Here is a 24,195-nt window from a genome sequence, read left to right on the forward strand (position 1 = left end):
AAAAAGGGAAAAATAACAGGCAAGAAACTCACAGACTGGAGAGCGTATTTCCAGAAGAGCAGAATTGGAGAAAGTTTCAAGGAAGAGTACTGCGCAGGTCAGTCAGTACATAGCTACCGGCTTCCTTGTGGTCCCTGCTTGGGGAAACATCTGTACATGGTGCTGACCACCTGGCTGGAAGCCTACGATGTGGCCTGACTCAAAAAAATAGGCTGGGCCTGTCAGATTCCTTCCCTTAGAAACATAAACCAGGAAAATTTGAGAGACTGCTCTAGTCTGATTTGAATCCATACAGGTTCTTTCGTGAACTTCAAAGTGGGGTGTGTAAACCCCCAGGGAGTACATGAAGATTTTCCAAGCACTCCAGCTCACCCAAAGTTTTAATTTCCAGATCCAGATTTTTTTTTTAGGCTCATACTTTTTTATTATATATCATTCGACTACTAAAAAAACCCAAACAAAACTGGATTATAACAACTCATCTCAGAATGTTTTCCAACAAAAATTAGGATTTTAATATCCAAGTCTTTTTTTTCAGAAAGCAAAATTAACATAATGCAAATAAGAACATCTAATTAATAGAACATTTAGTCCTAGCCAAAATGTCCATCAGACATTGGGTCCACAAGACATTTGGTTCATGCCGAAACATCCCTGAAATTTGGTCTTATCCAAAACATCCAAAAGACATTTGGTCCATGTCAAAAGGTTCTTGACATCTGGTCTTACCCAAAATGTCCATAAAGCATATTTGGTCCATGCCAAGTGGTTATGGACAGGACCTGCGTCTGCTAACCAGTGGTAGAGGTGCAAGTTGTCCTTTTATACCTGCTCTTTCACAACAGCCCTGCTTCTTTGTAGAAGAAAGACAAACCTCTTATTCATTTCCTCCCAAATCTTAACTGGGCTTATGCCCCAGGGATAACTCCCCTGGCTGCCACACAAGAGGATGCAGAACACTGAGAAAGTGAGCAACTCTGATAAATAAGCAGTAAATCTTCTTTGCAGGTTGGGTGGTTTCCAAAAAAATTTTTTTAATTAGGAAGGCCTAGTAGAGGTAATTAAAATGTAATTGTTAGTGATAGATCCCTATGTGATTTGGCATTTGACTCAGAAGTAGATCAAGAACTGAGTTGAGCCTGTTTTAACAAAACTTGTATTTTTATCTATTAGTTTATGCAAATGAAGGTTTTCAGTGTTTATATCTATATAAATGAAAAAATGGAAATACAACCGATGCTGATCCTTGTCTCATATCTCATGCAGCAAACAGTATTCTTTCGTGGATAAACGAAGAAACAGAAGAGATAACCCAGTACCAGCAGTATTCTGTCTCTGGACCTGGGTGATAACTGCGTGGATGTGCTCCCGCTGGGATAACCTGAGCTGTACACTCTGACCTCATTACATATATGTGAGCATGTTATACATCAATAAAAAAATTATTTTAAAAAGTCATCCAGTGTCATCAATTCACTGGGATACATTTTAATGTAAGTTTAGTTTTTATTTATTATTTATCCAAATTAATAATACATTTTATGTTGTTTTGATCAGTTGCATACTATTACTTAATATGCATTGAGTTATCATTACAGTCATAATCATAATGATAACTCAAACAGGAAGGAAATTTTAATACTTAGAGCTTTATGATTTCAGGAAATTGAAAAAGTTTTAACTTCACATAAAATTGTTACAGGGAAATATAAGGAAACAAACCAAGGAGTTTTAAGCATAAAAACGTATCACATTAGGATAAAGTTCCACAGGGGAAGTGAAACAGAAATAAAATTTCAAGGAGAAAAAGGAACACTGACTATTAACAAAGAGCATGTTCATACATTTTTTTAAATGGATGATGGCGGGTATCAAATTCCTATGGTGTTTAGATTCCACTGGATAAATTTAAAACAGTGATGTAATAGTTTTACTTAAAAATATCAACGTTTACAATGTACTGGGAATTGCATCTTCTGCAGACGTATGATAAAAAATGGCGATGTAAACTTAAAAATGTGTGAGGGGGTAAATGGTTTTACAGAATCCTTTTGTGGGGGATTTTAAGCAGGAGGTTTGAAGACGACTGCAGTAGGTCCCTTCCAACTGGGTACTAGCCTGAGTTGGTCTTTGACCCTTTCTGAATGAAGGAGATGGACAAGTTCAGGGAGAGGGGTTCGGTATGGTAGAATGAACAGTGGAACAAGGGAAGCAGTGGGGGAAACACAGGCTGGCCAAAGACGGCCGGAGCAGATGCTGGAGGTGCAGTTATGCAGTGAGTCATGCATGGCCACAGGAGGCTCCAGGGCAGGGGCGTAAGGATGCTGCGTGTTGAGGCGCTGAGCTTCAGAAGCAGGGAGACCAGTTCCCTTTACTGCTCACCATGTGGTCTCTATCACCCGGGAGCTCGTGAGAAATTCGGACCTGAGATTTATTAATCAGAATCAGCATTCTACCAAGATCTCCAAGTGATTCTTGTGCACATTAAAATTTGAGAAGCAATGGACTAGGAGGCTCCTGCCACATCCAGGAGAGATGTAATTAAGACCAGAACTTGGACAATGGTGAGCAGGCAGCAAGAGAGAAATGAGAGAAATGTCCACTCTGCTGCCGGGGGAAGTGACTCTGCTTCCTCCAAGTGTCCTTCGGGGGCTTATGACCCTGAGTCTAAGGAGACACCCTTCCTTTTCTCACATGTTCCCCCTCCCAATATCCCCGCTCACCAGACACACCCGACTGACCCCCCAGTGACCACTCTCCACATGGATGATCTGAGCTCTTAATCAGCTGCCTCCTGCAAATCCCCACTTCCACGTTCACAGGCAAACTCTACATCCTCTCCCCTCAAATGGAAGCTCCTCCAAAGACTCCCCCTTGACTTAGGGCTCCACACAGTTTGTCCCTCACAATGTAACCCTCTTCTCTTTGTTCTCCACTCCCTCCCCGTCCCCACTCCCAGCCACTCTGGTCTCCTCTCAGTTCCTTGAACTTACCAAGTTGCCTCCCACAACAGGACCTTTGCACATGCTGGTCCCCCCGATTTGGAGTTTTTCCCTTCCCCACTCCACCTCTTCATCCAGCCAAGTTCTAGGCATCCTTCAGCTCTCAGTCCAAACTATACTTTCTCAGAAAATCTACCCTGACCCCAACCCCCAAGGCCACATCAGGGTCATTTCTTTTATGTTCTCATAAAGCCTTATTACTTTTCTTCAGACCATTCTTTTCAGCCTGTAATTGTATTTCCACCAGGACAATTATTTGATTAATGGATCTTTCTCTATTAGAGCAGGGACCATGTCTTTTTTTGCCTATGGTTCTATTCCTCAAACCTACCACAATTCCCAATATAGTGTAGGCCCTCTGATAAGAATTTCCTGAAGGATGGGCAATATTGTTGAATGAATCAATAATAAATGAAAAAAAGGACAATAATGATCAAATGTCCTAATGAACTGATACACAGAAAAAGATACCCAGTGTAGGCTGAACAGATGAGAAATTCTCATGAAGAATAGTTAGGCTTTTTACCTAGGTCCTGATGGACAAATAGGGTTTACAGAGATGAGAGGGAGGACTAAGAAGGGTATCCAGCTGGGGGAACAGCATGCATACAGGCATGAAGTCAGGTGCAGGGGTCTATGCTGGGGCACCATGTCCTTGTCAGGCATTCACCAATGATCAGGCTGAATATGCATGGTCAGTGATAAATTGCGGGGGCCCTAAAATAATGTTCAGCAGCATTATTCTGTGGGCATTAGGCTTAGAGATATCAGAAGGCTCTGCCTGGCTTAAATTTCACCACTTAACCTTCCTTGAAAGCCTCGTGCCAAGTCACCTCCCCCAGGAAGAGCTACCTGTTGAAACTCACCAGACTCTGACCACGATCTGATCTTGTGTCCCTCCACCAAGCCCCCATGGGTGGAATGGAAGCTGTGTAACTTTACTTCTGTTGACCTGTCTGCTTTATTGTGTTCCCAAACTGCTGGGCAAGTACTACTTTGTGTTCTGAGCTACAGGAATCTACTCTCTATTTGTTGCTATTTTCAGACCTGGGAATGTAGCTTATTTACAAGCACAGAACCCTAGAAAGTCAGAGGGGAGGCTCTCAAAATGTGGTTCCCGGGCCAGCAGCATCCACGTGACCTAGGAACTTGTTGGAAATGTTGACTCTTGAGCTCCACCCAGACGCCCTGAATCTTGGGGAGGGGGGCCCCAGGAGTCTGTGCTTCAATGAGCCCTCCTGCTGAGTCTGACATCCTCTCAAGTTGAAGACCGCCTTAGAGGTCAACGAGTCTCCCCACATTCAGATGGAGTAGAGTTGTAACTGCTGGGCCTAGACCAGACTCACAGCAGTCAGCCATCAAGAATCATATAATGAAAGAAGGAAAATGACTTTCCTAGGAAGACGTAAGGAGGTAACAGCAAAATCACACACTACTTATTTTACATTAAATTTATATACTTCTTGAATAGGTACTATATTCACTTGGCTCAAAATTCAAAAGGTACAAAACAGTATACAGAAGAGTGAAACTTACCCCAAATAAATGCTTGAAAATAAAGTGAAAAGTTGGAGCACAATTTTTTAAAAGAGTATATGCCAAAACTCTTCCTCCCACCCCTGTCCCCAGACACCCAGCACCCCTCCTGGGACAACCTGTCAGATTCCTGTATATTCTAGAGATATTTTATGCTCACACAAGAATGCCTGTACACACCCGCACTCCTACCCCCACCACACAGGCGATAGCATGCCAGGCCCACAGTTCAGCATCTCATCCAGAGGCTATTTTAAACCTACCATTTAAAATCTGGAAACCGTTCTTGGTGGATTAGTCAATCCCATAGAACTGTCATAATACCAACTCAAGGTTCAAGTCTTTATTATTTTTCTAATAAGGTAACTTGCTCTGCTCATTATGGACAACACTTCCTTTTGGGTAACTGGCACCAAGAGCTTTTTCATTCATGAATGAATTCCCAGAACTACTGCTTTCACATTTCTTTGGTCAATTCCTTCCTTAGAGCAAGACTCCAGGATTCCAGATTCGGCCCCACAAAAAAAAAAAATGTCTGCTCGGAACCCAAGATGCTCTCCCTTTCCCCTGAAGCATTGTAGTCAAGTGACCTGCTTCCGAACCCACGTCCCCACTGGCTGTCCAGTCAATCAGAGGAGGGACAGCATCCTACCCTGTCTTGTGACCCCAGTGACTGGGACACAGCACATGCTCCAGAAACACTCATTGAGCTGAAACGCTGCGCCAGGCAAATGAGACCCAAAGCACCTCACCCTGGGTCTCCATGCTTCTGACATGGACCAAGGGCCAGATTTCACTATTTTCCATTGATGGCCCAGCCCCCTAAAGTGCCAGATTTACGGAATGCTGTACATAATAATAAGGCTCTACAGAGATGTTTTAGCACACAGTTTTTCTTTCTGGACAGGGCTGGCTAGTCAATATTTTCAGCTTTACGGGCCATATGATGTCTGTCATAACTCTGCAGTTGGAAGCAGCTATAAACAATATATAAGTGAGTGAGTGTGGTTGTGTTCTAATACAACTTAATTTATGAACACTGAAATTGAATTTTATATAGTTTTCACATGTCAAGAAATTATGTTCTTTGATTTTTCTTCAACTATTTAAAATTAAAAAAAAAACAAAACAAAACAGAAAAAACCCTTCTTGGCTCACAAGCTGTGTAAGACCAGGCAGGTGCTGGCTTTGGCCTGAGCCACAGACCCCTGTTCTAATGCATCAAAGTCCGTCTCCTCTCCCTCCATACCCCCGGGGGCAGCAGGAGATGGAGCACACTCTGCAAGGAAGCTATCTGTCCAAAAGGACCATCCTTTGAACCAGAGAAAGAGAGAGGGAGAAGAGGAAGTTGACTTTGGCCAAGGGCTCAGCAAGACTTGTTTGTTTACAATTCGGAAGGGGTAACACCCAGCTCCCGCCAGACCACCATCGCTTGTTTGAGGAAGAAAAACCATAAAGATTTTCCTTTCTCCAACACTGGGCCGTCATTCAGAGACTGTATACACAATTCCCCAAGCGACTTGGCTAAGCTTTTAGGCAAGACTTCCTCTCAGGTCTGTCAAAGGAGCTTAACTTGGATTCTCCTGGGATTCTGCTCCCAAAAGCCAAGGGCAGTTCTCCAAGATGTGGGCTCATGGTTCATGGTGTCCTTTATAGCAATGTTGCTGTTCTAAATGCTTTCTGATTAGTCTTCTAAATAAAGCCAGCAGAAGTTTTATAATCCAGTAACCCAATTACACTGGATAAGTTCTGCCAATGCCGGCAATGAGCACCGAAATCTTCCTCCGCACAGAGTGACTGGTCCACTCCTGTTCCTTCACGGCCCCACTGCTCCCTGCTCCAGGTCTCAGGCTCTCAGCTCTGGGAGGCTTCCCAAGGCTTCCTTTGGGCACCAACAGACATTATTTCTCTATTTTTCAGTCTGCAGCATCAACTGCTTCCTCCAAACCCCAGGAATGGAGAAGCCTGACTCACAGCCCAGGAACCTGCAAATGGAGAGTTTGGACTTTGCTTCCTAGGGACAGCTCTCCACCAGGAAATGGGGGTTGGAGCTACTTCCCCTTCTGGTGTGCAGGTCCTGACTGTCCTCACTCACTCTCTGGGACAGAAGTAGCTCTCCACCAGGGGGTGGTCACTCCAGCCAGGGCCTAGGAGGAGCTGTGGTTGGACCCTCGCTGTTGGGGACTCAGGGAGGGTCTCTGCGGGATGCCCAGCTGGAGAGGTCTGGGCCTGGGCTGCAGGGAGGATCCTCCAGCCCTGCTCCCTGAGGACCTGGGGCTCAGGCCTTGTGAATCAGCCCTTGGGACTGCAGCCAAGAAAAGGATCCCCACCCCCCGAGCTGTCCTGGGCAGGGCAGGGCTGGGCTGGGCTGGGCTGGGCTGGGCTGGGAGATCACGGGAGACTTCTTTCTAATGCAGCCCCAGGGAGCATGGTGGGGAAGATGAAGGGGAAGGGAGGTGGCTGGCAGGTATATCTGGCCCCCTTAACCACCCCCTCAACCCCCACCCTCAGCATCAGAGCAAAATATAAACCTAAGAAAACACAGGTCAAGTGCCCGAGGGCTTCATTCCCATCACTCAAGTGTCACACCCAGCACCCTGGGCCAAGCTGCCAAGAGGACCTCCAGCAGGTCAGCAGCACAGACTCACTTCCTCTGCAGGGGACGGGAGGGGAGTAGCTGGCTCCCCTGGACCTGGGCCACACCAGCCCTGCAGATAGTCGCACACCATGACTCCAGGCAGACTGCATGGTTAGGGGTTCAGTTCCCAAACTGAGCAGCTGGCTTGGCTTTGGTCTGTGGCCTTGAAGACACTGGATTGTGTGAAAAACAAATACCCCTAGACACCCATGGCCCAGAGAGGAGTAGGTGCCTCGGGGGTGGGGGAGGAACCACCCCTCTTCTTTCTGAAAAACAGCTCACAGTTCACTGGGTAGCAAAGTCTGCAATGCTCCTTTTGTGTGTAAAATAACTGCATGGGGTTCTCGAGCTCGGGAGTCTGGGGTCTCCCTTGGCCCTCTTGCCTGTGTTTCATATGGGGGGTTGGGGGGTGGCCCCATGTTACGACGTCAGAGCCATGCTTGGGCCTCCTGTCCACACAGGCCCCACCATATGGCAATGCCAAGGCCCCCAGGCTCTTCACTTGTAAGGTAAGGGGACATGGACAAGCAATCCCCATGGCCCTTCTGGCTCAGACTTCTAAGACTTTACGGGGAATTCTGGGAGGACAGAAACAAGCCAGAGGGTCCTCAGGTGTCCAGGGCTGGAGGCCTTCCCAGCAGCACTTCCTGAGTCGCTCCCTTCTCCAGGCCCCTGTGGAAGGGGTTCTGGCTGATCATCTTCACTCCGCCCAACCTTCCCAGCTGGTGTGGACTCACCGAGGGCAGCTGGGGCCCCTCTTGCTCATCCCTGGGACCCAGACTGTGCCTCACACCTGGCACAGGTGCTTGCTCAGTGAAGCCAGACAGAGGGCCTCACAGCCCCCCTCACACTTCCTGTCGCCTTGTAGCCCACAGACCGAGGTCTGATTCAGTGGCATGGCTGCCCCATGGCGTTGTCTCCTTTGTCCTTCACTGTGCCAAGGGAGGCCAGCGTTCTCAGTCAGATGAGAGGGGCTTCTCGGAGCACCCCAGGCGGCCTCCCAGGGCCCGTGGGAAGCTGCTCAGGGAGGGGAAGCAAAGGGTGAACAGACCGAGGGATGGAATCGGGAAGACATCCTGCAGGAGGCAAGCCAACGGAGCTGCCGGGACCAGTTTTATCAGGAGGGTCTTGCTCCAAATCACAGCACGCCAAGATGGAGAAAAACTGGGTGCTTTACTTTCAGATGCTTCTAAGATTTCAGGTATTACAGAATGAAGTTGGAAGTGAACGTTCACCCGAGATTCCCGCTGTTCAAGTTCCATGTGTGGGGCTGGGAGGACCACAGAGGTTAGCTTACATCTACCAGACAGCTACTGAGGGGCCTTAGGGAATCAGTAGGGTATCCTGCCCTTTCCTGGATTTGCTCCCATCTTCCCCCCACCGGTAATCCCTTACATCCCTCCTGGGAAGCCCCCAAACCTGTCTGGATTTGCTCAAGACAGATATCCTGTTGCTCATTGGCCCCTATTAACTCACTGTCTCGATTTCTTTCCAAAAACTTCCCTTGGCTGCTATAACACCAGAGGGCCGAAATGATGCATCCCCTGCAGCTGAAACAAGAGGGCAGAAATGGTGCCCCTGGAGCCTGGGGACCTCAGGGAAGAGTGCGGACCAAACCTCGGACAAAGCATCTATAGACACAGACGTGCGTCCTTCTGTTTGTGAGAAACGTCACTTCTCCAGGCCAGTCCTCAGACCACAACCAGACCAGAAATCTACTTTTCAACCAACACTAGACTTTAGGTTCTATAGGAGCAGAACTGTGTCTCAATATCTCTCTTTTTACATCTCTCCCTGCCTTCTACTCTGTGCCATGAGCAGTGTTTGGCCCAGAGCAGATCCACTCGAGGTTTCCAGATTGCAACAAACACGTCTGTCAAACATCAACCTTGTGTGGCCAGCTAAAGATCAGGGCATGAAGGAGACAATCCCTTTCTCGGGAAGCCAATGCGGTCCAGTGTCAGGCCTAGGACGCTAGCCTTAGAACGTCCCCAACACTGCCCAGGCATCCTCAGGCCCCACGTGGAGACTGACTGCAGCCAGTGGCTGCAGTCGGGAGAACAGCAGGAAAGATACCCAGTGCTGTGCTGATGAGCTGGACTAAGATGGAGCCGAGCAAACAGAGAGGGAACACGAAACTGATGGGAAGTACTGGGTGCTAACCCCCAGCCAATTCCTTCACATGCCCCTCACGGCAACCACTCCGGATGGGAACCTCCATCCAACACACTTTACTACCTTGCCAACCTCCCCATGACACCCTGTGATGAGACCTTCCCAGACGTACCCCCTCATGAACCTCTGAGAATTTCTTTTGGCTATCCAAGCAGGGGTTCTGAATTCCCTTCCTAGTAAGCTGGTGACAGCAGAGCCTCATAAAAAAAATGACACATACAAATGACATACAGACACTGCAGTATTGCTGGAATAGCCAGAGCGACAATATCCCAAATGCCTATCAATAAGGGATTGGTTAAAAAGAATTCTGGAATAACTATACAGTGGAGTATTACGCAGATGTTAAAAAGAAAGAGAACACTCTCTGTGACCCCAGGTAATGACATCAGGGCCATACTCAGGCTCCTGAATTCTGGGAGGCAAGAAACAAGCCAAAGGGACTTCTGCTGTCCGGGGCTTGGTTCACGGATCTGCTGAATAGGGTTGTGCATTGGTCTTTATGCACAAACCACCTCATGACACATAATCTCTCATTTTTCAGCTCCCTTTCTGCAAAAAGGAGCCAGAAGTTGAGAACACTAGTAGAGGAATTACGGTGCAGAATCCTCTGACACCCTCATATTCTCACCACCTCCAGTGTCAGTCTGCAACAATTGTCTTGCTCACACCTAACTCGGCAGCAAATTTGCTTTTAAATTTTCTCCAAAGCATTCAGCTTACTTTTCATAGATACTTCCCTTCTCTTTCTTTTTTGCATTCATAGGTCATCAGCTTACATCACACCTAATTAAATTATGCACCTACAGTAACAAGTTTCCCTCGGCATAAGTGGCCCCGCCTTCATTTGTGGGAGTGGGTGTGATGTGTGTGGGTGTCTGGGGAGCTGTGGGAGAAGGTCGTTAGGCAGGAGCTGGTTGAAGACCCCTGCACCTGTGTGTGAATGTACCTTGTGAGCTTTAATACACTATGAGCTTTAATGCACTACAAAAATGCATCCTGTCATGGGATCACACCTTCCTGCACTATTCTTCATGCATTTTACGTGTTATTTATATGCTCTGGGTCAGACCCTCTGGGGGCTGAGAGCTGGGTTCCCTGTGGTGCTCACAGCAGAGCTGGGTTCGGTAGGTCCTTGGTGAACAATTTTGGAAGTGAGCAGAGCTTTTTTCCCCAAAGGCTTTCAGGGTAGGATTTCCAACAAAGCTGATATCTAGACATCACGTTTCAGAAAAAGGATGAGGAAATACATGTCTCTAAGATCTCCTCAAGTGCCCGTTTAACTCCCAGAGGAGCTGTTTGGGATATAAATCCCCAGCCTGAGCCCCCAGCTGCTCCTGACTGAGCTGAGCCCTCCAACAGTTTAGGGGGGACGTGGCACCCTATGCTTGCAAAAGGGGGAAGAGGCCAAAGCCTAAGACCTGAACCCCCAAAGCCTTGGTCTCAGCAGATGGCCTTAACCTGCCACACGGAGAACAGAGAGGGCGCTGTGGGTGTTTACCACCTCCACTTCCTGACCTCACCCCCTCCACCTCTGCCTTAATGACTCTTTTCTCTTCACTCAGATGCTGAAGGACCCTGGACCCCAGGAGCTCACCTCCCCCTTTTCTTATAGGCTATCAAATAGGTTTCAGTTGACCGCTCCTCTGTAGCACCCCCTGATCACCCCTCTCCTCTCACCCCAGTGCCCAGTCCACGGAACAGCCTCTGAACAGCTGGGCCTGCCTCTTCCAGCCCTGTGCCTTCCAGCCTACTTTCCACCCAGCAGCTGGGTCCACACCACCCCTCTGCTTCAAACTGCCAATGCTCCCTCTGCCCAGAGGAGAAGCATCCAGAGAGCTCAGCCTGGCACAGGGGACACTGAATGATTTGGCCTCACTCCTCTTTCCAGTGATTTACCCATACTCGCCCTGAGCCCCCCACCCATGGAGCTACACCTTATCCAGAATACTGGTCCCTCTGCCTGAAGTCCTTCTCTCCCCATTCTCCATCTTCCCAACCTCTAAGTTCCTGTCCAGACATATATTTTATGACACCTTCCCTGATTCTCAGCCATTCATTGTAACAAAATACTTACTCAGTGTTCACTATGTGCCAGGTACAGTGGGAACATGACATGGTGTCAGCTCTCGTGGAGTCAGGGGCTTGCAGTCTGGGGAGAGGGGAGTGTCAGACAATGACAAATCTAAGTCTATGACTGATGAGTGGTTATAAAAGAGGGCTGAGACCTCAGCAGAAAGATCAGGGAAGGATCCTCTGTGGAAATCAAGATCCTGAAACCTGTAGGATGAGAAGGACTTAAACAGGGAAAAAAGAGTATGGAAATCTGCCTATCAGACAAAGTTAAAGACAGCACGGGCAAAGGCCCTGGGGCAGGTGGGAACACGGTGGACAGAGGAACTAAAACAGAGGATCAAGGAGTTTGGTGATGAAACTGGAGAAGGTGCAGGGTCCAGACCATGTCAGGTTCTTGAAAGGAAGGAGTTTTATCTTTATATTAAGAACACTGGGGAACAATTAAAGTGTTTTGAGCAGTGTGTGTGTGTGTGTGTGTGTGTGTGTGTGTACACAAGCATGTGTGACTGATCAGATTTCCATTTTGAAAAGGCTGCAGGATAAACCAGGAGTCAGCAAATTTTCTCCGTAAAGGACCAAATAGTATACATTTTAGGTGTCACAGTCGGGAGGCAAAATTGAAGCTATGATGTAGACACTTACATAAAAAGAGAAAAAACACATTTCTATAAATTTTTTGAGGAAACAAAATATAATAGTATTTGAGTACAGTTTTCTGTAATAGAGATCTAGGGATAAGAATGGAATTATTTTTTTGGAGGAATAACGTTTTGCCTAATTGGGTTCAAAGTCAGTGTTCCATATCATCCAATGTCCATAAGCAGAAACCATTTTTAGCTCACAGGCTATACAAAATCAGGCAGCGGCTGGATTTGGCCCACGGATTGCAGTCTGTGGACCTCTGTCGAACAACGGGCTAGAGGAGGGGGTGCTAGGATACAGGGGCACTCAGCTTTGCGACAGTCCAGGCAAGGCAGTTTGGGTGTGGATAGTGATGGAGGGGCATTTGGGGGTGACCCTGACAGGACTTAGTGCTGAGATGGGCATGGGGGTGTGAGGGGTGAAGAGTCAAGGTGACGCCTAGATTTGCATCTGTGGAGACATGGAGCTCCGCGAAAGCTCAGTTTCACTCTGAGAGCTACAACAGGAGCTGTCACAGAGGCAGCTGGACCGAGTGCTCCAAGGACCACAGGTGGTAAGGGGCAGGGGCAGGAGGAAGAACGCTTGGAGGGCAGGCGGGAACAGCCCTGGGCTCAGGCTGCTTGTCTTTGTTACACCACTTTGCACACCAGTCCCAGCACTTTAACTGCCTCCACCATCAGACTGGGACCTCTTCTAAGGGGTGCCTCCCCTACTGTGTCTACGGGGGTCAGCAGAGTACTGGGCATCCACTGGGTGCAAAGGACACAGACAGGGAGGGAAAGAGAGAGAAAGGGGAGACCTTTGCTTCCTCCGGCTCACATGGAAAAGACCTCTCAATTCACAATAGAAGCAAACCTCCCACTCTCAGAGGGCCGACCATCTTCCGTGGCTGACCTTCCACGGGACCTGCTTTCCATAAGGGTCATGGGACCCTCCCCAATCACTTAAAATAATTCCCATGTGCTTGTGGCACATACACGGACACACAAACCTCCTCCCCACCAACCCCTGACACATGATTTGTGGTGATGATGTATTGACAATACACCCATCAGCTGTCATTTCAGTATGTCTAAATATTATGTTCCATCACCCAGAATGTCCTTTTTTTTTTAATTAAAAGAAAAAGTTAAGTGGCAATCCCACTCATAGTAAGGAGGACAGAAAGGAAAAAAAGCCACAGGTTAAAGAAAATCAATTTTTCTTTTTTTCTCCTTTCTTGTCTTTCTCTTGTCTTTTGTTGAACAGAAGAGTGGAAAGCTCGTGGCTCCATCTCTCCAACAGCCCGGGTACTAGGAGGTCAGGGCTGACATAGGGAGTCACCGGCCCTGGTGGCCATGGGGTATGTCTGCCTGAGTCAGAGGAGCCCAGGAGCAGACCTGGCCCCGGGGGCTACAGCCACGAATCCTCTGGCCCAGTGTGGAGTCTCTGGTGGGGACACTGAGGAGTTCGTGGGAGGGTGTGCTTGTCCTCAAGGCCAACAGTAACATTCTGGAAAGCAATGGACAAAAGCAGTGACATCCACTATTTTATTTTGTCCCCGGAACAAGCCAGTGAGGTCAGAATTGTTTTCTCCGTTTCAAAGATGAAGAACTTCCCATGCAGGGGATGACGTGTCCAAGGCCACACAACTGTGACAAAGGGTTAGGCCTCCAGCCTTCGGATGCCTCAGATCCTCTGTTATGGCGCCGCGTCCCTGGTTCACCCGTCGCAGACCTGAGTAGCATGAAGCTACTTCCCCCTCGCCAGATGCCCGCAGCTCTCCCCAGGTTCTGAAGGGTCCGGGAGAGCTGGCTGACAGCCTGGCACAGAACCTGGCCATCACCTCCTAGCAGCCTTCAACCCTCCAGCCTGCAACCCTGAACTTGGAAGTATGACAAAGAAGCTGATGCACTTCACACTGAAAAACTTCCCCTTTCTTGGGTTAAAGGGCTGAGCTCCAGCTATGTGGGGACCTTTTTTTTTTTTTAACTCCTCAGGAACTTCTCACTGGAGAGAAACAAATGGATTATGTGGCCGGTGTTCTCCTGACGGGAAATACCCAAAGCAAGCACTGGGTTCTGGAGACAGAAGACCGGGGTTCAAGTCGCAATGTTCCACCAGCAAAGTGAGAACCAGGCAGGCCGATCTCATCTTTTCTGGGTTTGGGGGAGCCTCAGTTTTGACATCTGTCAGCAAGGAAGAATGACACCTAATTGTTCCAGGTTTCTGGTGAAGATTGAACAGGACAATGTTCAGGACATGCGTGGGGCCCAGGGAGGACTCACAAAGTCTCACCGCCTGGGTGGGGTTTCTGTTGTTTTGTTTTGACTTGGGTACAGTTTAGATCAGGCTCAATGACTCAGGCATGATTGAATAGGTTTGGTTATTTGTTTCCTGGGCAACTCCAGCCCTCCCTTTGTTTCAATGCGCAGTGCGGTGCTCAGGGGCAGGACTGGCTAGCAGTGGACGTGGTAAGGAAGAGAGAAAAAAACCACAGCCGTGTGGGCCGTCGGGTGTAGGAATGGTCAACCTCACTCTGATACCCGCTCCGAAAACACCGCTGCACCAGAGCACATTCACCCTTCTCCGTAACGAAGACCCAGGGTCACCGTGGAAAGGCTAACATACACCTAGTACACTGTTCACCAGGCAGAGAAAGAAGCCGGTGAATGCAGATGCTCATGTGGCCTGCTCATTGTTGAAGGATGCTTTCTGGGGCAGCTCAGCTGCTGTGAGAGAGGCCAATGGTTCTCTACGGGTCAGTGCAACTCAGGGGTACCTTAGAGGGACTCGGTGTCCGCAGGTCAGGCCGAGTTCTCCAGCGTGGTTATTGGTAATGAAGGGGGCGTTCTGCTCTCTGGGGTCTGACTCTCAAGCTGTTCAAGACCCCAGGAGAGGGAAAGAGAAGCCATCATTTAGTGGCCACCTAAAGCTTAGGAATACTTGTGGTTATTGTTAAAGCAAAGAGTTGAAAGGGGTGCGCCCCAGTTACCCAGAAAGAGACATTTCATTCCCTCCGCGAACTCAGATAAGGAGATAGTCTACTTTCTTTCCTGTTTCAAGGCGGCCCCCAGCTCTCAGATTCCAGGAAATTGGCAGTAACTCTGTCCAGAGCTGCCGTTTCCTTACTTTCAGTTCATCTGCTTATACCACGGCCCCCTGGAAGGGACTTCAGACACACTGTCTGGCCCAGGGAAGCAGGCCTGGGGTGACCTTGGTGGCCCACATCTGCCGCTCGATGATGGGCAAACGAGACTCTTCCTGGCCCCCCAGCAGATGGGGGGAATGTGAGGCCAACCCTTCACACTTTGGGGGATCCATCACTACCGATGCTCTTCTGTGAGGCGGATCCAGCCAGAAGTGGTATTCCCATTTTGAGCTAATAAGTTCTGGAAGCTCTAAGGGAGGTAGAGATTTCCAAAGTGCTGGGAGGAAGCCAACCAGAGGGAGGTAAGACCTGAGGCCACAGATCCTGGACCAAAGAGGTCCCCCCGCCCCCCACAACCACAAGCGATCACCATGAAAACAAGATGAGAACCATCACGTGACTCGAGTGTTCTCCAAAAACACAAACAAGAAGGCATCACGGAAACACAAAGAAACAAACTCCTGTTTATTTCTCTTCCACTGAAAAAAAAGTCACAGCCTCCCTAATAGTTCCCCTTTGTTCTCCTTTCCCCTCCCTCCTCGGTCCTCTGGACCGAAACCAAGGCTCCCCCTCTTCTCTCCATCACGTGCACACAGATTATCTCCCTCTTCACGGGACACTCAGGAAATTTAAACATTCTCAGACCGGGTTCTTCTGAGCCCACTTCCCCTGCCCTCCACCCCCACCCCCTACCCAGTTGCTGCGTATTCAGGAAATGCAAACCCAATAGAAAGATAACCTGGGCCTAGCAGAAAAGGAGACTGGCCCTGTAACCTTGTTGGGTAAATGACTTCCCCTTCTCACACCTCAGACTCAGCTTCTGCAGAAGGAGGAGGAGGCTGGGCCTGAGGGGGCTACAAGGAGGTCCCGCTGGCTCTGACCTGCCAAGGCTCAGCTAGATGAACCTCCCAGGCCCTGCCCATCTCAGGGACACTAAGCAATTCTGAGGCAGGATAACGGGGCAGAAGGGTTTTCCACCACTGACACCTGCTCCCTAAAGATCCTAGCCCCTTGGCGGAGAAAGAACACTGGGAGTCAGGGCACCTGGATGCCACTGTTAATTCTGCCATATTTTGGAAAAGGAAAGTGAGTGAGTGGGAGAGGTTATCAGAGCAGACTTCAGCTCCAGCTATGGTGTTTTAATTTTTTAAAAATAGAATAATCTATATGACTAGTAATAATAAAGATTATTAAAATTTTTTTCGGGGGGTAGGTATAGCTCAGTGGCAGAGTGCATGCTTAGCATGTACAAGGTCCTAGGTTCAATCCCCAATACTGCTACTAAACAAACAAACAAACAAATAAATAAAATCAAGGACCCCTCAAAATAAATGAAAAAAAATTTTTAGAACCAAGATCACTCAAAAGCAAGAAGGAGCTGATGGTCAGGCTACAAAGAAGCACTTAAAGATTCAGTTAAGAATCCATTTCCATTGCCTTTTATGTGGTCATGGAAACATGAGTCCTTTACCTGGAGCACCTCCTTGTCTCTATAAACACAGTAACTTTGGCTCCCTGAACACCTCACATAGTCCGGACATGATGTGTCCAGACTTCCCAGTTCTAGAAATGGTTTCCACATCTGCCTCTGGGACAACCCCTTGTTTCACTGTGTAGGACTCGGCTGACAAGGAGAACTCAATGTGGGGTGTTGCCCAATAAAGAATATTTAATCTACCAGTGGAGTGCCCCATGGGCAAGGCCAGTTGGATGGTGTAAGTAATCAATCTTGGCTCACAGCTCTGAGTAACTAGAATGGAGGAGGGACAGGAAGCATGAATCATTATCTGGAGCGAGGCTGTTAATAGACTTTGAGGTTTGCAGGCAGGGGTGGGACGGGGCGGGGTTGGGCCTGGCCCCTCAGCTAGGTGGAGAAGTCGACATTCTCTGGGGGGTCAGCCCCACCCTGGTGCAACAACATCAATGCTCAGGGTCCTAGAAATCCCCACCTTTCTAGATATTTGAGCCACACTTGGAAAAAGACACATGATTAACTCCAAATAATTTTTTGATCCTCACAGACTGAATTTTTAAAGAAAGTTGCCAATCCCTGTTTTGCACAAGTGAGTTGGTAGCATTTGTTAGAGAGACAAAAAGGCAAATGCAAATGCATTCAGGACCAACACGTTCAATGGCCATGAGTGATCAAACACAGTTGGGAAACCTGGTGAAACACAGTCAAACTTTAACTGCAGGACTTCTCAGGGCATTTGATATGCTAATGAAGGTGGCTGTCCAAGAGGGGCCACAGAGGCCATCTGTGGGGCTAGAAGTACTGCACTGGGTCTCACTGGCTCTAGAGAATGCCCATCTCTAAACCTCAGTTCAGATCACTTCTACACTCACAATGTTCAAATTTCCTTTTCCAGCCCCCTCATCCTACCTGCACCATGGGGTCAGCTCCAATCTCCTTCTTCCAGCCTCCTCCAGTCTCCCCCAGGAAGCCTTCCCTGACCACTCAAGGGCACAAGGCTGTTGCCCTTGGAAACCTACTCTGAATACCTGGCACTTAATCTTATGAAGGTGTTTGATTCTTTATGCGTTTTTTTGGTTATCAAGTCTTTTTTAAATGAATAGACTATTTTTCTGAGTAGTTTTAGGGTCACAGCAACTCTACCCATTTTTTTAATAACACTTGCCCAATGTACAAAGCCTAGTCACTACAAATAGCAGGTGTTGAAAAAGTTGTTGCCTGATAGATATCAAATCAGGAAGTGACACCAATTTGAGTGTAATATTAAGCCACTTACAAGAAGGGAGTGTGTGAAATAAAAAGGAGTCATGTCAGCTATAAAAATGGAAATAAAATGGACAGTGAAGACCACCCATCCTGCCCCTCCTAGCCACGTGTCCAGCAGAACGGATGCACCATCCATCGACCTGGGGACTCCACCAGGGAAAACTCCCCAGCAAGTGGTGTCTTGAGGCTCCAGCCCCCTCATGGCTCCATGACAAGGGAACAGCTTGGAGGGAGGGCTGAGATGCTGAGGCGCCCCATTTCTAGAACCCATGGTTTGTAGTCTGTGCAAACAGGCCAGACCAGTATGTTCTGTCTTCCCTCAGATTATTTAAGAAAAAAAACAAAACAAAAAAAACACACCCCAGTGAGGCTGGGAATCCCACACTGACCCTAGATTTCTGCCTTAATTTCCATCACATTTCATAAACCAGCTCTGTCAACATGAGCACATCACTGAACAAGGGCATGAGCCTTGAAGGGGTCTGTTCTCAGTCATAATAGTACTGACTACCCTGAACCAAGTGCTGTGACACTCCAAGCTCCTGTTACAAGCTCTGCATACACACATCATGTCTCATAGAGTCCTTGGAACAGCTCTGTCTGTGGTCCCCATGTTGCAGATGAAGAAACTGAAGCTCAGAGACGAAGTTACTGAGCGGCAGAGCTAGGTTCAAACTCAGCTCTTTCTCCTGCCCCCAAAGCCTGAAAACTCTATGTGCTCTGTGGCCTCCCCTCTGATGAAAGGCACACCAGCTGGAGACAGGAAAACCATCAGCAGGAAGGATGGGGTTGGGGGTGCAGAAAGGAGGCACAGGGAAGGGAAGACAGTGAGGAGAGAACATGAGGACAAGAGGAAGCTGGGGTCTGGAGGAGGTGCACTTGAGATCTGGCTGAGGGTTGGGGAGGTCTTTGCCAAGTGGGAATGAAGCAGGAAAGTTGCTGGTGACCACGGAAGAAATAAGCCACAAAATATGCAGAAGCCATTTCCTCTCTCGAGGAAGATAAACAATAGATTTGTAAACAAGTTTTGTAAAGCTGTCCAGCTATTTAAAGCATTCTGGAGGAACTTATATCCTTTTTGAGCTAAAGTGAATCCCCCCAAAATGGTCAACAGTTATTTTTGGGAGAGCAACAGTGGGAAAGGGGGATAGGATAGGGGCATACTCCCTTCCCAGTCTGTCACCTGTTAGCCCTGTGACTACAGCCAGTTACATGTCCTTTCTGAGTCTTGGTTCACTCTTCCGTCAACAAGGAATAGTAATTCCTACCCACAGGGCTACTGTGGCGGAGAAGAAAGGAGACAGACTTTCTGGCAACACGGCGGACCAGATACCCTACCTGACCTTCCCAACTGAAACAACTAACATGCTAGATAAAATTTAAAATATAAAAACTGTATGCACACTGGTGGACTGGTATAAATGGAAGGATTCTTCAAAGACCAAAAATAAAACCAAAAGCAGGAACCTTGGATGTAAGCTAGCAGCAAAGCTGTCTTTAGCCTTGAGGGCTCCTCCTGAACTCTACAGGTTCTAAGTTTCCCACAAGAGCCACAGAGCATTCAGGAAACACAAGAAAAAGCTGAGGTCCTTCATAAAACTGGGCCTCCAAAAGGCTCCACCCTCAGTGCATGAGAAAAAGACCCATAACACAGAAGGGTCTACAAGGAAACCTGACTTTGGGCTGGGTAGAAATCTGAACCTGTAAGTTGGACCTCACACAGGTTTGCAGTTTGATTTCATGCTACTTATGTCACCAGAAAAGCTTTAGGTAGGAAATTAATTTAAAGTGATTTTTGGTTAGGAATGCCCCCAGGCAACTAGCAGAAGTTAATGCAAAACCTCTCTAGAAAAATCAACTTCAATCCATACCTCAAAAAATTACCAAAGGTAAAGTTCCAAAGAAAATAAGCAGCTCACAGAAAGTAACACCAACAAGGAAACAAGGCACTGTGAGTACTAGCCAGCAGAAACAACAGACAGCAGAATCAGATTTCAGATTCTGCAATTACCAGACATGAAATTCTACAATTTCTAAATAGCTACTTCAATATATTAAATAAATGCAGAAAGAAAGATAGGAAGGAAGGAAGGAAGGAAGGAAGGAAGGAAGGAAGGAAGGAAGGAAGAAAGTAAGAAAGAAAGAAAGAAAGAAAGAAAGAAAGAAAGAAAGAAAGAAAGAAAGAAAGAAAGAAAGAAAGAAAGAAAGAGAGAGAGAGAGAGAAAGAAAGAGAGAGAGAGAGAAAGAAAGAAAGAAAAAGAAAGAAAGAAAGAAAGAAAGAAAGAAAGAAAGAAAGAAAGAAAGAAATATAGAAAGAAAGAAAGAAAGAAAGAAAGAAAGAAAGAAAGAAAGAAAGAAAGAAAGAAAGAAAGTTTCCAAATATGAAAAAGAAATAAGAGATAAAAAATCAAGCAGATTTTTAAAATAATGGACCAGAACTTCTAGAAATGATAAATAAAGAAACTGAAAGGGGAAAAAAATGTCAATGGATGGATTAAATAGCATTTGAGATACAGAATAAATTAAATGGAAGGCAGATTGGAAGAAATTATTCACAGTTCAGCACAGAGGTTCAAAGAGGTGAAAAATATGGAATAGAGGTTAAAAGATACAGAGAACAGAATAAGAAGGTCCATCATAAGTCTAACTGGAGTACCAAAAGGAGATATAAGAGAGAATGGGAAAGAGACAACACTCAAAGAATGAAGGGTGAGAATTTTCCAGAACTGTTGAAACACATCCTTCTTTATCTCTAGGAATCCCAACAAAACCCAAGCTGAATAAAGACAGAGAAATTTACACCTACTTACATGACAATGAAGCAGCAGAACACCAAAGAAAACAACAATATCTTTAACATACCCAGAGAGAAATGCCAGGTCACTAATAAAGGAACAGCAATTAGACCGACAGCCAGCTTCTCAACAGCAACATTCAGAGCCAGAGGCAGTGGAACAATGGCTTCAATGCTCGAAGAGAATACACCCAAGAAAGATAGCTCTCAAAACTGAGAGCAAAATAAAGACAGTTTCAAACCAAACCAAAACAAAAACAACTTGAAAGCTTTCCACCAACAGATTCTCACTAAAGGATAATGCTAAGAGTTTATTTTATGCAGAAGGAAAATGATCTCAGATCCATGAAATAATGGTGAGAAAAGATACTGATAAGAATGTGGATAAAATATCATATATCACTGATACGTGGAATCTAAAACAAACAAACAAAAAAGACAAACGAACTTCTTTACAAAACAGAAACAGACTCATAGACATAGAAAAGTAACTTATGGTTACCAGGGGGGAAAGAGGTGGGAAGGGATAAAATTGGGAGTTCGAGATTTGCAGATACTAACTAATATATATAAAATAGATAAACAACAAGTTCATACTGTATAGCACAGGGAACTATATTCAATATCTTGTAGTAGCTTATGGTGAAAAAGAATATGAAAACGAATATATGCATGTTCATATATGACTGAAGTATTGTGCTATACACCAGAAATTGACACAACACTATAAATTGACTATACTTCAATTATATATATATACATATATATATGTGTGTATATATATATATATGTATATATATATATATATACACACACACACACACGTGTATACATATATATATATATATATATATATATATATATATATATATATACACACATTTACAAAAAGATTATGGATAAAGCTATACAAACACCTGCTGTATAAAACAATGATGTCTAACTTATAGGGAAAAATACAGGATAGAATGAAAACACAGGATAACAGTTGTATATAAATCGGGAGAGGCGGTGGTTAGAATTAAGCCAGTTTATGATTCTTGTATTGTCTGGGAGGAAGGTAAAGACACTGATTAATTTCAGACTTTGTTAAGTATGCCTGTTAAAAGAGATGGGATAAACACTGAAAGAACAGATACAGGGCACAAAACTTCCAGATAGGAAGATGGAAGACGGAACGAGTGGGGAAAAACATCTCAACTGAAAAGAAGGAGCAAAAACATCTCAAGTATATAAAGATGGTAGAAATGAATCCCAGTTGATTAGCAGGCTATAGTTCAAAATACCTATGTACCAAATAGTATTGCCTTAAAATATATAAAGCAAAATTTTGGGCACTACAAGGAAAAATGGACAAATCCAGTGGGAGATTTTTAACACATTTCTCTCGATAATTGAAAGATTAATCAGACAAAAACAGAAAAGGACACATTAGAGATAATTTGAACAGCACAATGAATTAACATATTTTGATGATCATATATAGGAAACTACCACATATCTAATAATTAGAGATATACATTTTTTCAAGTACTCACAAAACAACAGAAAAAAGTTGAAGAGAGAAAATATTTAAAAGGAGCCCACAGAAATGGTTCCATGGTTCTTTCAAACTCTAAGAATCCCAGCCTATTTTGTCTTAAAAAAGATAAAGACCCTGTCTTTCTTGTTCACTGATGTATCTTCAGAGTACAGTGACTGTCACAGAGGAGGCTCTTAATATGTCCTGAAGGAAGAATGGTGAATGAAGGATTCTCTGTTGAGAATGGCACAGGTCGAGTGAGCACCTGGCGGGACCATCACTGGAGGTGATGAAGCCCTTCCCAAAACAGAGGGGAACAAGAGGACAAAGGGAGTGGTGCCAGTCTCCAGGGAGAATTTACACAAATAAGAAAAGCAGAGTCATGACAGCCATCTTCAAATCAAGAGAGAGTCACATGGAAGAGTCTTTGAAAGCCCAGTCTTTGTGGCTCCATGTGGCAGAGCAGAGGACAACAGATAGAAACTGCAGAGAGGAAGAATTTATTCCAATAGCAGGAAGAATTTTCTAACAATTCACTGTACAACATTGGCTGGGAATTGGCCTGGCTGATCCTCTAAGGTCCCTTACGACCCTGCGTGGGACAGGAGTCCTGGGAGTTCCAGACCACGAATGGGCCATCCTTCCAATTCTATCTTATTCCAGAGGTTCCTTCAACCCCAATTCTCTGGATACCCAATCTGCCCCAGGTCACAGATTAAGGAGGAAGTAGAGGAATAATGAGAGCTTCAAGCCCCAGAAACTCAATTCAGGGTCTTTTCTGCTTCACCATTGGCCTCTCCATTAATGGAAATGAACACATTTTGCCCCATTAGGCTGATACGCACTTTTCAAGTCTACCCATGTCCTAGTAAAGTCCATTTTTCCAGCACATGGTGAAGGATTACAAAAGCACAGAGAATTAGTTAAAATGAAAATGCCTGAACTTGCAGGAGAAGGAAAGCAAGCTCACCATGACCTCCGCAGCAGATGGCTGAGTTGGGGGCCTGGCTCTGGGGGCTTCTCCTGTGGCCGGCCAGTCATGCTGCTCTCATGCTGCTGGGCAGGTGGGAAGAGGAGGCCTGTTTCTGTGGGGAAAAGGGAAGGAAGAGTCACTTCTTCATTGTCTGCTCCTAGCCCTCCATCACCAGCCTGCCAAGGACACTGTCCAGAACGTGCAGGAGCTTGAGAGGCTGGCCTCACCCACTCCGTGTCACTGGGGAGCAGACGTGCACTGGACGATGTTTCCCACGTCCTTCAATGTGCCAGGAAGGGCTCTAAGGAACAAGTCTACAAAGATGAATTAGACGCAGTCCCTGCTCTCCAGCAACAGCCTAGCAAGAGAGACACGTACACGTGCTTCATTACAAGATAATTTGGTAAGTGCTGTGATTTCCCCAAATTCATTCAGCAGCCTACCTGTCCCACCGGGAGCAGAGGCAGCTTACAAGCGCCACAGCACAGGGCTTCTCAAGCTATTTGTACGGAAGGATTAGTTCTTGGTTTTTGTTTTGATTTCCGACCCAACACAGATGAGTATTTTTTATAAAATATCAGAAAAAGAAAAAAATGAAATGAAAAGAAATATTCATACAAAGTACAAGCCTACTTTTTAATGATGCAACAGATCACTCTGTCAAATGTGCATAAGAGCTTCTAAGCAATTATTCTCAATTTCTGTACTCATTTCTGGACTGGTCAACAGTCTGCAGACCTGCACCATTCCACGAAACAGTGCTACAGTAAATGTTTATATAGCAGGCAACCTTTCTGAGCTGTCTGGCTGGGTTCTTGGTTCAGAGAGGGTGGCTAGAAATAAAAACGATGTCAAATTCACCCTCTGGACTGCAGTTCATATCGTTCAGTTTCTCTCCAGGAAGGAGAGTCATGGCAGGGCCCTTGGGAAAGAAATGTGCCTTGGGGTGCCTGGACAGCGGTGGTGA

General features: G+C 46.2%; 1 protein-coding gene across 18 annotated transcripts in view; it reads right to left on the reverse strand.

The window, feature by feature from the left end:
• Nucleotides 1–24,195, reverse strand: part of TRERF1 (transcriptional regulating factor 1) — a 194,906-nt gene that overhangs the window by 38,309 nt on the left and 132,402 nt on the right. For 17 of the 18 annotated variants that reach the window (XM_074348737.1, XM_074348735.1, XM_074348736.1 and 14 more), the window contains one exon: nucleotides 23,226–23,340. The exons of the other annotated variant lie outside the window; for it this stretch is intronic. The gene's annotated coding sequence lies outside the window, so the exon portion shown is untranslated. The remainder of the gene's footprint in view (nucleotides 1–23,225; nucleotides 23,341–24,195) is intronic. 18 annotated transcript variants of the gene reach the window in all.

This window comes from Camelus bactrianus, chromosome 20 (assembly GCF_048773025.1).
Source record: "Camelus bactrianus isolate YW-2024 breed Bactrian camel chromosome 20, ASM4877302v1, whole genome shotgun sequence".
In the NCBI taxonomy this organism is placed as follows: domain Eukaryota; kingdom Metazoa; phylum Chordata; class Mammalia; order Artiodactyla; family Camelidae; genus Camelus; species Camelus bactrianus.